Raw genomic sequence first — 16,173 nt, 5'->3', positions numbered from 1 at the left:
TGTGCTGCTGTCAAAAGGAACAACAAAAAAGCTGGTCAGGGTTTTGTGTTCCTTTGGACAGAGGCAGTCTGTGAAACAAGGTTTAAACCAGGGAATGAGCGAGGGCAGTGGAAATGGTAACAGGAGAACTCCTTGAGAAGGAATTCTGCATCTTAAGGACACTGCAATGGATGCTGCAGCTCCCCACTTCCATTACTCCAGAAAAAAATGTCAATGTGAAATATTTGAGCTTTTACATTGCTAAGAAATTCCATCTGATCATCCAGCAGGAATATTTCTGTATACATAAATAAATAAAAAAATCTGGCAAATAAATTTACAGATTATCATACTATGAACTGGCTTAAGCAACATCAACAAAAGCATCCAAACATATGCTTGTAAAGGCAATACAGTTTTAAGACTTAACTCACTACAGAACTGGCTCTGGTCAATAGCACCACAGGATCTCCAATCTTACCAAAATGGTTCCCAGTCCATTTAAAAAGGAATAATTTAATTAGCCTTTTAGTTAAAAGCACTGAAATGACACTGTAGTACCTCAGAAAGATACAGTTCTCACCAAAAAAAAAAAACAAAACCAAAACAAACAAAAAAAAACCACAAAATTTTCTTACATCTAATTCAATCTCTATATATTAATCACTACATGTTTAAATGATGACCAGTCTTCTTCTACAGCTTCCCTTTGATAAAGATTCCTCACTTCAGCACGTTGCTACCAGAGTTTTTCAGGTTTTCATTCCAAAATTTCATGCAGTGTTTTCAGGGCTTGCTGATACAGTGTGTCTACATAGATTTAATTACACTCTTTCCCCAGTAAGGTAAATTTCAACTGCTATATTCTACCAAATGGAAAAGAAAAAAATTATGGAAATACAGAACATCTTCTCACAATTGCATATATATAATAGCATAAATAATTCAGTTTAATGCTCTAAAATTGAAACTGAAATATTTTTACAAGGGCAATTTTTAAAGTAAATGCTTTAGCCTATGGTTACTTTTACCCAATGTAAAAAAAAATCAATTTCTTTCTAAAATTTGTCATTTATAGACCAGAAGAGCAAAGAACACTTTTCTGAAGCAGAGCTCTTGCTCTCTGGACCTAAGGACTTGTCTACACTGAATGAGCTGAGCTCCTCCACCCCAGCACTCATTATCCCACACTTCTTCAGAGATCAGTGTTTGTGTTAATTAAGCATAAAGCAGCACAGCAAAATGGCAGCATATTACTTCACACCTCCTAAGTGTCCACACTAAGGTTTAATGGGGTATGTGATGGTCTATAAATTCACACTGTGCACTGTAAATTCCCTGTGTAAACAAACACTCCCCAAATATTTCCAAACGAGTGTCCAGGTGGAATAGTTTTTGTAATAATCTTATAAATACTGAAAGACTGAACAAGGCAGAGATGGTTTCTCGTGGAAAAAATCAGAATATTTTGATTACTTCAGCGATCCTATTTGTTTAACACTACACCTCATAATAATCAGGTCCATGTTTACATATTGCCAAAAACTTTTTCTATTTCCCTTTGTAGCTTTTGGTTTTCTATAGAAATAAAATGCAATTTGAAAGTCAAAGCTAGAATGAACAAGATCATACTTTGCAATCTCTCCTGGAATATGAATAGCAAATTTTCTGCATCTCAAGGCTCTGACACCTTTCCTTCTGCCTTGGAACTTGCCAGACATGATTGCTATCAGGCTGATTAGTTCACAGGCCGATCACTTTACCAGCCCAGAACACATGTCCTTGCATACTAAAGCTGCTGCGTGCCATTGATTTTTCAAAGGTCTCCCCCACTGAAATCAATAAGCAGCTCTGCTTAAAAATGGATTGCACTTTGTGGTCCCTTTCTGAGTTGTGGATATCCAGGCTTCCAAGTATTCTCACAGCTGCCTTCAGCAGCAGCTCCATGTCCCCACTTCCTCTGACCCCAGTCTGATCCTAACCCACATCAGCAGAACCTTCAGCCAGTGATCACTCGGAGCAGAAACAACAGACAATCTATTTCACAACTATTTCACTGCAATAATGTCTTCCCAGCAGCAAAGGAAAACCCCTCCAACAGCCTGTGTGACTGTTAAATAGAATCAGGCCTTCAATTAACCATGGAGCCTGTAACATTTTCAACAGAAATGACTTCCTTACTCCCGAGCCTTCCTTGCAAGCAGAGCCACCCAAAATCAATACATCTCTTCTCAAAACAGGGCTATTTCAATGAAAAGGAGAAAAGGATAAAGATCAAAAGCAGCACAGTTCCTAACTCCAGTCTGTCCTTCTTTCCCATGTATTTTAAAGCTTGGCTTCATTAATATCCAATCCAATCTGGCTGCAAATAAGCCAAACACATAAAGGCACTGTTATAGCCTCACGCAGTTACTTCCACAGAACAGTTACAAGATTTCACTTAACAATATACAAGAAACTTTATTTTTCTTGTCTCTCAGGTGTTTGGAGTTCTGGCAAAAGGGCTTCCATTTTAAGAGAAAGGCTACTGCCAGGAATGTGGCTGAAACTGGCTCTGTGTGGGGAACCACAGCAGAGCACAGCCCTGTATTTAGGAGCATTAAATCAAAATACAGGAACAGGAGTCAGTGGGGCCGGCAGCAGCTCCCAAAGCCAGGCCAGTTTGTCACAGGTGAAACAGAGTAACTGAAACATTACAGCGATGCTGGAAAATCCTGCAGAAGCTCAGGATAACTCTTTCATAAAAGATACTATTGTGCTATCATCAAGCAGATAAATAACAAAAAGGCAAGCAACAAAGCTGAGGCCAGCTCTGCAGTCAGGCAGCCCAACAGCTCCACCCATTGCAAATGCCCCCAAAGGCATCAGGCAGCCTGTCTGGGCAGCATATTCAACCCAAGAGCCATCGGGCAGAAAATTGTCCTTTCATTACACATTTTGAGAGGAAAAAAATCCAACTGTGGCCCCACAGAACAGTGAGTGTTTAAGCTCAGCAACAGATGTGTCAAATGACTTATCCCAACCATGAGGAGTTAATTGATGCTATAAATAGCACTCTGCAGACAAAAAAAATCCACTTAATTCTAGTATTCAAAGAATACAGTCTAGCTCTGCTTATCAGTAAAACTATTTTCCTTTAAAGAAGTGGGCTTGGATGTCTTACATGTAGATTAACACAGAGAGATAATTTGATTTCAGGCTATTGAGAGATTTCCTTCCTTTTATATTTCAGAAGAACAGGGCTACATGCAGCTAAATGAGATCCATAGATTACAGTAGAAGAAAGGCCAATAAAACTGCACAGCTACATTCCTGGGTAATAACAAATGCTTTTTAATTCTAGGGCTCCAGTCTCAGGGTTTATGAGGGCATTTCCAATTACTACTTTTAAGATTAATGCAAATTAAGTGCATCAAATAGAAACAGTTTCTTTAACTCATCTGAATCAAATATTTAGTATCTCCCAAAGCATTTCATACAATAAATAAACTGGCACTGCTAGGAAAAAAATTCACAGGTCTGAAGTGTTCAGAGTGAGCCTCTTCCCTGTGGTTTTCACCTGCTTTCAGGAGGAAAACAGAACCAAAACCAAAACCCTTCAGCTGTTTTCCAGAACATGGGTCTTGTTTTCCACTCACAACCACATCTAGAGGATTGTGTGGCTGCTCTATTGCTCCACCAGGGAACTGAAAACATCAGCATAAACAGGAAAGAACATAATGGCAATGTTCATGTATAATTCTTGAAGCCAGTAAATCAAAATAATTTCATTAGCTGCTTACCAACCAATCTTACTGCATTACTCTCCCACATTTCAACCTCTCTCATTAAAAACAATCAGATTTCTACTTTATGCTGCTTTAAACCAGGAACAGTATCAATGAAGAGATTAAAGCAATACAAAGACAGAAGAAACAGAATAAGGCCCACTAGATTTAATTCTCTCCAGTAACATCTGTGCCATTCTAAATCCAGGATTTTTTTTCACCAAGGTAGGTTTGGAAGCCTGAGGCACTAAGTAAATCTACTCTGTTTAGACCAAAACTGTTGATCTGCTTTCTGCAATGGCATGTGCAGAGCACGCCCTTCACTGTTCCAGCATCTGTAAATTTAAAATGCAATCCAAGTTCATTTTACCCTTGTAAGTTTAGGATGCAATCCAAGTTTGTGCTGATTAACACCACAGCTTTTTAGTATTACAAGGCAAACATGCATTTGAGAACTAATAAATAATTTCTGAGCAAAATAAAAGTATTTAACTCATCTGCTGTCTTGAATAATCATTCAGTTCATGCATAAACATAAAGACAGGAAAAACAGATACATTTTAATGAAAGTCTTGGAGAAAGTCATCATTTCATATATGATGGATTTTAGCATGTAACCTCTCTCAACAGAACAGTCTTTGTTACACACTGCAAAAAGGTGCTGCTCCAGAGGTGCTGCCTGGTTGAGGAGCAGAAGCATTGCCACAACTGCCAGTTCAACTCCCCTGTTTCCAGGTGCAAGGTGTTGCTGAATCTTCAAGGCAGAAACCCTTATCCCTGAGAAGCATTTCCTACTCTATTAGCCAAGCATCTTGGCTTCTGTGGGGTTAAACTGACAGCCAAAGCAGCCCTCAGAGAACAGTACTCAGGACATGCCTGGTTCACATCCCTGGGTGTATCAAGATGCCACAGTAACCCCATTGATTAGTCCAGACTCCAGGGTTCTTTACTTGTTCAGATCTTCCCTCGCACACAACACAAAGGCCGTGCTGGGCTCTCACTGCCAGTGTTACAGCCACACTCTGAGCAAAACTGCAAGTATCAGTTTCCAAGGCTAAGATTTGTATCTTTATTACAAGAGCTTTTCATTCACTGGTTTGTGGCTCTGTCAAAATGGAAGCGCTTGGGCTGCCAGCAGAGCACTGGGACGTGGTGTCCAGGCTGCCCTGCAGGTGCTGAGAGCCTGGCACGGTCACCACAGCCTTGGGCTGCCAACACCAACCCCATCCCAGAGCTCCAGGGATCCCCTTTGGGCTGCCAACACCATCCCAGAGCTCCAGGGATCCCCTTTGGGCTGCCAACACCAACCCCATCCCAGAGCTCCAGGGATCCCCTTTGGGCTGCCAACACCATTCCAGAGCTCCAGGGATCCCCCTTCTCCACATCCCCCCTTCCCTGCAAGGGAAGCCTGTTCTGAATCTGCCCTGCTCATACAGCTCCATTTCGACTGGTCAACTACCACATCTAAATCATATCTTCTGCTGAGGAGGACCCTGACCTGAAAATCAGCAGGAATTGGGAAAAATATTGGATTTAGGGGGTCAGTACCAATGGTCTTCTGGAGAAGTTGTTTTCTTCCTGATAGCTACAGTTAGACTCTGATCTCACTCTTTCCAAACCTATCCTGCATTTTTATCTTTGACTAAATCTTAATGCTTTTTGTAGTTTATATACCGCACCAAGAATATTTCCTATTTCCAGGAACAAACTTATCACTAGTGCCTAATTACAGTTATTTGGAAGCAGAAATATTTCTTCCAAATCACTGAAGATCTGCTTCAAGAAACGACTTTCTATTCAAACATCCCTTTTTAATAACCATCCTGCTGATAACTGCTGAGTGGGAAAAATAACAATTTTGCTTTAACTTTCTAACCACTTCAAATGTTTCAAACAAATTCCCTCTATTATATTAAAATTAAAATCCTGCACTGTGTAAACAGGAATGCATTTCAGCTATAATAAACACTTCTAACTCGTTTCATTAAAACTATGAAAGTAACAGAGGTAAGTCCCAAACAATTCAGACAGTAAATACAATGTAAACTCTGCTGAGAATCTTTCCTACAAACAGCTTTGAAACTTTAAATGAGCTATTTCTTTTCAATAAAACTTTTTGGTTTGACATATATGTTTAATCTAAAAACAATCAAATGAAAATGGAAAAATCTTTATAAAAATCAGTAACATGATATGTGTTATTCAGAGGATTATTTTCGAGGAATGCTTGGCTAAAACTCTAATCTACCTACACTGAGAAAAACAAAGCAGTACACAGAAGGGAGCAATATTTCAGGAAAACAAACAAGAGTACTTTAACATTTAATCCCATTATTCACTTTCAAGTCCCCAGATTTAAAACAGACACAGCAAAGTATTGAGGTGAATTCAGAGCAGCTGAAAATGCTTATGGTCATCCTCTAAGAGAGCAGAGGATTGGCTTTGGATTGCAGGTAAGATATAGCTGGCAGGGAGGGCATGGAGAGAGGAAAAGACATCCTGAGAGCTCACCCTTACTGCCCAAGGAAGAAGTCCCACAGTTGAGAGGCATCCCCTGCTCTATGAGAAAGAAGCTAAATGAGTATTTCCATGGTAATAGGAAAAGGGAGAGATGGATCAGAGAAGGCACAAAAGAGAAAACTGTCATCCCTGTTTTCCTCAGCTGCACTTGTGCTCTACCCCTGACACTGCCTCTGCTCTGGCCACAATGAATGATGGTCCTGTCCTAGCTCCAGTTTTCAGGGATATCACAGGGGTATTCCCTTCTTTCTGCTCCTCAGCCATTCTACCACCATGTTACACAAATTTTAGCTGGCCTTCAATAGCATGCAAATGAAGCAATTTCTGAGGTGTAAATACAATTTAATAAAAGGATAGTGATTTAAGAACACACATACTGAAATAGTACCAAGACACTCAAGAGACTCAGCTGCAGAAACACAGTACCTTTTATAATCTTTCTTTCTTGTAGTGGCTTTTAAGATGAAAATTCTCCCTTGGTTTGATAATAACTCTGTAAGAGAAACAAAGAAAATAACCAAGATTTTTATTCCATCTGGGGGAAATAGGAAGAGGGGATTATTTTTGAATAACTGGTAACATTTACATAATACTGTAGAAGTCTTTTATTTGTATCTCTCCTTGGTTCCCCTTCCTGAGTCATGCTGGTTTACAAAAAAGCATTAGATCTGGCATCTCTTCCACCATCACCTGAAATCCCAAGAAAATCCCACAGATTGGAGTATTCAAAGTAAACTCCATTAAAAGATCCTCCTGATTTCTGTCCCAGTGCCACTCATATGTGCATAAATCACACATTCCTAAATTAAAATTTAATCAAATATATATTTAATTCCCCATTAATTCCTAGATTTAGAGGCAAAAAATGTTTGCCTCATATGCACACACCAGAGCATTTTCAGTCATCCAGATCTAAATGCCATCTAGTGGTTCTAAAAATGTCAACTGTGGTTCCACAGATACACCTCATCCTGTCTGACATTTTTTCTCCTAACAGCAGAGAACAGGAGAAATTAGGACAGAAAATTCACCAGAAAGAACTCAATGCTTTTCAAAATACTTTTTTTTTTTTTTTTTAGAGCTTCATGCAGCATTCCCATTAAGCATTCTTATCCTAGCAATTTCCCAAAGTTAGCCAGCAGGATCCTTTGTCTTGGCTTCCCACTCTCCTACTCTATTTCAGAGAGCAAGAACATTTCAAGCAGTTGATTCCTGCAGATCAGCCTTGCTGGGTTTCACTCAGGTGAAGTTCACCCCACAACCAGACATGCCACTGCCCTTCCACCAACACATGGTTCCATCATGAGTCCCTTTCTCACTGCTCCTCCTTTGCCTGCATGGCACCAAATAAACACCTGAGTGCTAAGTAAGGAAAAGCACTTCAATCCTGCAGACTCACTGTAACTACAGAGGTGCTAAAAGAAAATTCAACATCTCTAATGTAAGAAGAGAGCTTCTTTGAAGCCTAATTTCTTTTAGCTTTTGCCTCATAAGAATATGACTTATCTCCTCTAAGTAAACTAATTTTATTTATTTTATGAAGTCAGAAAGAAATAATGCTTTACATTTAGTGTCACGTGGCACAGACAAAAACTACTGGAAAAAATACTTCCCTTGCTTTTTCTTTCCTCCTTTTTCACCTGTATTTTTGTTGTTGATTCAGAGTCAAGAAGACAAGCTGCCTAAGGCTTGGGATGTCCTGGGTAAGACCTAGTCCTACTATGGCATTCATGTACAGCTGTGGGATTGCTGAATCTTTTTTTATCATATAACCTGAGAATAAAGTGCATTTGGCTACTTCACATAATCCCAAAATATATATATAAAATATCAGCACTCTAATATTTACCCACAGTATTATTGGTGACCTTCTAGTGATTATCACACCTGTTTAGCCTGAAATTCAGCATTGATTACCAAAAAAAACCTTCTTGTACTTTTAGCAGAAATCCACGTGTTTCATTTTACTCTTTGAGCAGGGTACTTGTCAAGCAGTGGCAGTCCCTGATGTGCTGTGTGGGTTATGGCAAACACCTGGATCAGACAATGCTGCACTCACAGGGGCACAGTCCAGCTGCCAGCAGGAATCTGAGGGCTGGTTTGTAGTGGCTGCTGCCAGCTCAGAGCTTCAGCCCAACCCCTGGGCAGCCTGCAGCTTGCAGAGGCTCATGACCATCCTGCAAAGTCCCCTTTTCAGCCCCTGGTTGCTGCCCATTTGATAACACGACCCGCGGTGCACAGGAGAGGGGGAAAACCCACCAGCTTGGATGGTATTACATTTAATAAAACACCTGGGTTTCATTACAAAAATGCTGCTTCACTCCAGTGATATACTTTTATTGCTAATTTTAATCAAGTATCTTAGAGCTCTCAAATGGGAAAGGTGGAGAAAAACCTGTAATGTCTTTTCAGATTGCTTGTTATCTCTCACTTGTAACTAATTACCCCAGTTGCACTGTTAAAGACTGAGTGGTTTTATGTTTACTAGCCAACAAATGACTAAGAAAAAAAAGCCATCAGACAATTACTCTCTAGCTATAGTAACTAATTAAGATAAATATTTTCAGAAGAAAGACCTTAACAGAACATCAAGGCACTGACACTGCAAAAACGTCTGGGAAAGTAAAGCATCTATCAGCAAAGCATTTCTTGCCAGTCAGCGAGTTCCACAATTGCATCCCCACCACACTTCATTCTTGTCCTACTCCAGTGAACATAATTAGTTATTAAAGCTTTTCTAACATGGTGACAATGTGAGCAGCTTATTGGACTACAGGAAGACTTAGGGACAAATTTTGATTCTGCACCATTGCAAATGTGTGCACGGGCACCAGATGAGTACTTTTACACAAAGGGCATGATGGGAAGTACAGCAGCAATGTGTTCTACCATTCCTTTTGCTTCATGTCTTATTTTGTATCATCAGCTATGCCTGGTCTGTGCTGGCAGTCCCCTCCTCACATCTTCTTGGTCACTTACTCAAAAGGCTTCTGAGCATCCACCCAAGCTCTTGAAAACATTTGCTTTCAGTCAGTGGGAGGAGCAACCTTCAGCCAGGTACAGCCTGGGCAATTCCACTGGAATGCTTGGCCCTTGGTACCACTGTGCCAGTGACACGGTGACAGTGTGACACAAACCAGGGCTGGAACTCGTTCTGGGGCACAGAGCAGATCCCTCACCTCTGCACAGAAACTGGTGACATTAACACTGCCTGGTGTGAGGCAAGCAAGCAGTTTAGTCCAAAATAAATGAGACAAAACCACAGTGTGGATGGACAAGCAGACTGCTTTTCAATTCAGCTGCAACACTACTAAAGCACACATTGCAAAATCTTGCCCAGGGTATGAATGGAAAGTCTTTATCTTTGGCTCTCTCTGGCATTAAAACAACTAATAAGGAATTTGGATGATGTAATTTATTTGGTAGCAGAAAAATTACCTGCAGACTCAGGGCTCCAGCCCTCTCTGCACACCTACAACCTCAAAGCAGCCTCAAGGAACAAATGTTTCTGTCACTTACAGCAGCAGACTGCAGTCAGCACAACTTCACTTACCAACAGCTACCCCAATGGAAAAGAGACCAGTGGAAAAGAGCTCACTTACTCCCAGATTAATTTGTCTGTCCATGTTTTGTTTTATTGATTGCAAGAAGCTGATACCCTCCAATTGTATGTTTTCCTTGGCAAGAGCTCTTGTGACAGATAAATCACCAGAAGTTTGGGCAGAGCTGAATAGAGCTCTCCAAAGTGTATTTTGTATCTGCTGTGATTTACTTAACTAAGAGACAAAGAAGTGAAAAGAAAGAATTTTCTTCCTTCGCCTTACATCTTCATTTGCTAAACTGCTATTTTATCTCACAAAGAAATGTAGGGTATTCTGACTGACAGCACAGTTCTTCTGCTTTTATGTAAGGTATCAGATGGCAAACATGAGGTAGCTACATTACACAACTCAGTGTGTGGGTATATGCTTTGTCACAACTTGCATCAAAACATATGAAACAGTCATGGGAAGTGAGGTTTCTCCTCTTAAAGATGTGATACAAACATAATGAACAGCAGCCACCCTGCACACTCATTACAAAGCTTTCCATCAAAAGAGGTGGACTTCAAGCTGTTTGATATTTTAATATTTACCCTCAATTATCTCTAGAAATTTATTTAAAACAGCATTATTTTTGTGTTACTTAGGAGCTCTGAGTTCCCTTGGAAACTCCTACTCATTCTTAATTATAGTGTAAATCAGCATGTTAACATCAAGCGAGCAACCACTAACTAAAGCAGCTGATACAAATGCAGACAAAGTTCAGACAGAAGTAGTGGCAAAATGCCCAGAAAGTTCCAAACCCCCTCTGAACAGCTCAGTCAACGTGGAGAGATACACAGACCTTTCAAAAGAGATGCACTGGGTAATAGCAGTTACTGCCAATAAATTTTATATAAATATTACAGAAGTAGTAAAGAGCCCATGCATCAGTACACAGACATGTCACAGATAAGAACTGTGGCTTTTTAAAATGTCAGGACTGAAAATGTACAACAGCCTATAAAATGTCACTCAAGTCATTACATGATCCCAGTGAAGTAAATAACTTATTACAGAAACAATGGCTGAACTAACTCTGCCAAACCAGGTGCACCTATTTCCTCTACTGTGTTGCTGTGTTGATAAAGACATGACATATTAAAAGAAAATCTATGAAATACAGAACTACAAAAGCCAATGTGCGGTGATTCACTTTGCTGTGCTGTGATACAAGCAAAATTAAAGCTAATCCTTTCTTCTGAAGGAAATGTCACAGACTTCTGTGCATTTGGTAAATTAATATTTATAAGAAGCCCAGACAGTTTAGTGTTTTTAATACAGGACTAAGATTTCCTCCTGAACATCAAACAGAGAAGTTGCACTCAAACAGCAGTTTCTTGATTGCAACAAACCTCAATGACAGTATTTCCAAGTCATGTTTTCCATCATTCCGATTAGCAACTGTGTACAACTGGGACATCTGCAAAATCCACCAAGTAGCCATAAATTATACATTCCTAACTCTTTAAAGTTAACACATAATAATCTTCTTATCAAGAGCCTGCTGACAGCTGCTAGTACTATGTTCCTAATAATTCTCATTACAAACAGACATCCAGGAATGGAAAAACAAGGTACACACTGGTGCAGATACATATATAATAAGTGAGACTTTACCAACAGCATTGTTTCAAGAACTTACATAGCAATAAAACTATAACTGAACACCTTTTATTTAAAAATGTAATTTAAAATTTTACAGCCTAAGATGCATAAGAATTCATCACATCCAATTAAATTAAAATGCAGCAGTTGATCACTTTTTATGAAAATTTTTAAAGGAATTTTGTTATATTACATGCTAATATAATAATATGGAGTTTCATTTAATTTAGATGATGAATTATCTAATTTTGTTTTCTAGTATACTAAGGGTATCTAAATTGAACTTGATAGCATTCATGGGGTAACCAAAGTCACCTTTTATGTATTACAGAAAGAGGATAAATTTATTCATTTAAATGGGAGGCAAAGGTGATCTTCCAAAATTCTATAATGAAATTTAATCTTAGAAAAAAGAAGGATTAAAAAAAAAATCAATCCTGGTTTTAGTAATAATATATTAGTGCCAACAAAGTTCACAACAACTGTGGGAAACTGGTTGCAGATGTTTGTATTCTCCAGGGTAGAAATTCCTCTCTCAAGCAAGCCAGACCCAGTCCTGTAACCATGAGGTTAAGAGAGCAGATTTTCCAAAGCAAGCTGGAATTTTTAGAATAATCTTTGTTCACAATTTTAATTCAACAGGGAAAGCTGCAATTTGCAATCAATATCCTACTGCAGCCATAGAGCACAGCTGAGCTGTGCAGCACAGCAGAGCCATGTCCCAGCTCCATGGGGGTGACAATGAGCAGCAGCACCATCAGATCTGTGCTGCTCTGACAGTGCCCTGGTGTGCTCATGATGCTGCACTCACTGCCCGTGGCCAACAGCTTCTGCCCTGGCAATTACACTGGCAAGGGCTCAGCTTGAACCAAAGCTGCTACCAGATAGTTTGTCAAGCTAGGAAACTTCTTACCAAAAATATGTTCTTGAAAAATGTCCAGTTCTTTCTGTGCCCAAACAGAAGAAAACCAACTAACAATATTTTGTGAATAAAATTATAAGGTAGCCTGACTTAAGAACTGTTCTCCTGATAATTTGCATTGCTGCAGATAAATCTGAATACTCTTATTAGTGTAAAAGCTGGCCACCAGAATGACCACATGCAGTCATTACTAGACCAGCACCTAATCCTGTAACTGACAACCTTCTACCACAGAAAAATTACTATCACATGCTAATGAAGGTAAAAGAAAGGAACAAAAAATTACAGGTAAGACTGGAGAAATGACACTTGACAGGGAGAATGACAATTTGCTGGTCGTCAAGAGCAGTGAGTGACAAATCTCTGGAATCTCAGAAGTAATCCTTAACACCTAAGTGATGCTTTCCTCTTGTCCTTAAAAAAAACCACAATTGAATGAGGCCTCAGTCACATCTCTTACAGCTCTTCTTCACATGAAGCAGGATTTTAATTTTTTTTTAAACAAGAACTTAGAAAAGTAGCTTGAAAAATGGGGAGACCTGTAATAAACCTGCAGAATCCATAGCACTCTCTTGGGTGGTAGGAGCTGCACACGTCTTCCAGAAAACTGGCAAGGTGGATGTGTCTGTATGCAGGTAAACTTAATGAACACTCCCACAGTAACAAAATACATATAAATAGTTAGGAAAGCAAATGGTAAGTAGTCAGATCATTTCAGATGGGCTGGCATTCTTTAAACTTTATGTTCCACAGAAGCACTGATTTAACTAATGAGGTTTTCGCAGTAGAAATTGCAAGAATGCAAAATCTGTACCTGCATGAGAGCAAAAGAGCACAGCATGTCTGTCTTAGACAACAATTATGTATATTCTATTTAATTGCATAACAAAGTTTCCATTTGTCTTTGTTTAAAAATAATTTACTAAGTTCTGTTTATTAATGATGAACTAAAGGTAGAAGTTCACATAAGAGAAGAAGTAAGGCCTCTACTCAGTCATGCCCGTGGAACAGTGTGACATTAGCACAGATTAGGATCACTAATACAAATTCCTTCAATAAAGCAAGAGGAAAATTAAAGGTGAATTACTGCAGTAATCTAAACAGAAAAACAATTGCCAAGGAAAGATATAAATAGCATCCAAAATTGCTGCTCTAAGAATGTAAAACAGATGGGTAGGGAGAATATCTAGGGATAGAAGAAATCAATCATTTGCAGTTGATATAGATGAGAGCTTAGTAACCTTTCCTGGCCAACTGGGAATTCACACAAAAAAGCAGGGATAGCTTAATGAAGAAGGAAATATGAAGAATATTTCTATTCCAAGTCCCAGAACTCTTACAAGCTTCATGCTTCATTCTAATGCATTCAGGCTACTGGGCAGTCATTGCATTCAGGCTATTTAAAGATGCACCAACATATTCAAACACTAAGCTACAGGTCTCAATTCCCAGGACAAACAAGAGCAGCTAAAACATGGACTGCTAAGTTTCCAGAAGTCCCACACTCGCATATAAATTCTGTATCGATAATCTTACATTAATTGAAGCATGGTAAATATATACATTTATTAACAGAGTTTGTTTCTTAGCATTTTCAGTGAATATGTTTTAACAATCGTAGAATTGTAACGTTTTTTGAGTTTAATCTGGTCTTTAAACACTGAAAGAGTTCAGTCTCTTATTTTAAGAGGATTAAAACATGAAAGCAGCAGGAATTTGGTTATCCAGGCACTTCTGAAGCAAAATTATTTGCTTTGCCACACTGCTTCCTTTTTTATGGTGACTGCTCTCATCTTTTTCATGTATTACTGTAGCTCTTCTGATATAGAAAATTTATTACAAATCTACTGTAAAGAAGTTGAATCAATTATTTAGACCTATATTAAAAAAATAAACTCCTTGTTTTGTATTTATCTTTAAGGCAAATTAAGGAGGATTACATGAAAACATATTCCTAAAATTCTAACATCTTGCTAATTTCAAGCAACTTCTTGTTTTTCTAAGAAATATTGGGAGGATGTGCTACAGAAAACCTAACCAAGAAAGACTGTTGAGATTCTGAGAAAGACAAGCCAGTACTTGACATAGGAAGAAAAAAAAAAACCAAACAAAAAAAAAGGTGGGGGAGCAAACTCAGATCACTAGAAATTTGGCAATTACAGTAAACTGCCTAATCTATTTCAGTGATGGCTTGACCTCAGAGTCCCAAATTCTGCATTTTCCTCCCAGTGGAGAGACAAACAAGAGAGCACAGGTTTTTGAAAGGCCAAATTAAGCAGTGTAGCACTGAGGAGAGCACATGCTAGAAAGCCTGGCAGTGAAACACGCTGACACCAAATACATTTGTGGGCAGGAAGAACACAGAAACACTGGCAAGGAAAGGCACTCAGGAGAGCCACATTTACACTGTGAACAGAACAGCAGTGCCATGTGTGAGCTGGCACTGGCAGTGTGTGCCAAGGTGTGACCCTGGAGAACTGTCCCAGCTCTGTCCAGAGAGCCTCAATCGCTGTATTTATCCCTCTCACTGGATGGGCTTTATGCAGCTGCTGTGGTGCTTGCCAGGACAAAAATCTGAAGTAGCAAAGGACTAATTCATATTAAATGATAATTCTGATATGGGATTTAGTGACTGCAGAGAACTGTCTCTGTGGCTAGACAGAGGAAAACAAGAAGGAAACAAAACACATGCCAGCAAACAAACAAGGAAAATAAGGTGAACAGAGAAGAAAGCACACACTGAGTCTGTCCCACGGAGCCACTGCTGGTCAGGAAAGGGAACAGGTAATTACTGGAAGAGAAATAAACAGGAAAACAATTCACATACATTTGCTCCATGCTACAGTTCTGATCTTCATGTTGATAGAAGGATTAATACGCATTCCTGGTAAGAACAGCAAGCGTGGAACTGCATTGCTTAAAAAATTTATGTATTTATCAGTATAGATTTGATACACCTGTTGAATCTGTTTTTCTGTACTGTATAACCTTTCCCCTTTTGCTCAAAAACCACAGCAATGAGAACAAGTGGGGTCACAGAAGTAGCAGTGGCATAGCTTTTGGAGGTGTGGATGCACAGTGCCACACTGGGATCTCTTTGGGCTCAGATGTAGTTGAGATCTCACTCCTTGTAGAACCTTTCAGCTGAGCACTCTGCTCACTGCAGCTCAGGCTCAGGGAGTGCAGCAGCAGAACAGGGACTAACACAACATGAGAAACCACAAAGCAGTAAAAAGCTGACAGATCTAATTTTAGTTTTGCCAGCCTGGACAGCGTCCTCGCAACAAGCACCAAGTGCGATAAAACTGATGAACAGGACCGACCGCCAAAAGCACAGAAGCAGCAGCTCCATCACACAAGTCTTATGTGCATCTTAAATATTTATAATGTGCAGATTTAAGAGACAGAATCTGGCTGCACATCTGTTCTTTCAATCCAAATGGCTGCTGCTGGATGGGAGTAGCCAAGCAACTGCAGGTCCTGCAGTCCCGACACTCACGTGGGGCTGGGCCGGCTCCAGCACCTCAGGGCTGGGGCACCCCACCAAGGTTCAGCTGCCAAACTTCTCCCCTCTCATTTTATTATTCCTCTTGAATGATTCAGTGATGTCTCTCATTTCTGTGGTACCAAAAATGCAGCTAAGGATTGATGATGCCAAAAACACCGGCCTCAAAAAACCCTCAGCTTGACTAGTTAATAGAGAGGGGAAATATATTTCATACAACTACCTTGGAAACAAGCAAGATATTTTGATTTTAAATCACAACAGTGTCACAGGCACTAGGTGCTTCTCAGA

The 16,173-nt window shown here is 39.5% G+C and overlaps 1 protein-coding gene across 17 annotated transcripts in view; it reads right to left on the bottom strand.

Moving 5' to 3' along the window:
- ARVCF (ARVCF delta catenin family member) overlaps positions 1–16,173 on the bottom strand; it is a 247,303-nt gene that overhangs the window by 157,521 nt on the left and 73,609 nt on the right. For 14 of the 17 annotated variants that reach the window (XM_071445376.1, XM_071445374.1, XM_071445380.1 and 11 more), the window contains one exon: positions 6,693–6,759. The exons of the other annotated variants lie outside the window; for them this stretch is intronic. The gene's annotated coding sequence lies outside the window, so the exon portion shown is untranslated. The remainder of the gene's footprint in view (positions 1–6,692; positions 6,760–16,173) is intronic. 17 annotated transcript variants of the gene reach the window in all.

This window comes from Agelaius tricolor, unplaced genomic scaffold (genome assembly GCF_023055355.1).
Source record: "Agelaius tricolor isolate 1412-34295 unplaced genomic scaffold, bAgeTri1.0.p SCAF_20, whole genome shotgun sequence".
Lineage (NCBI taxonomy): Eukaryota > Metazoa > Chordata > Aves > Passeriformes > Icteridae > Agelaius > Agelaius tricolor.
This window is presented reverse-complemented; position numbering and strand designations above follow the sequence as displayed.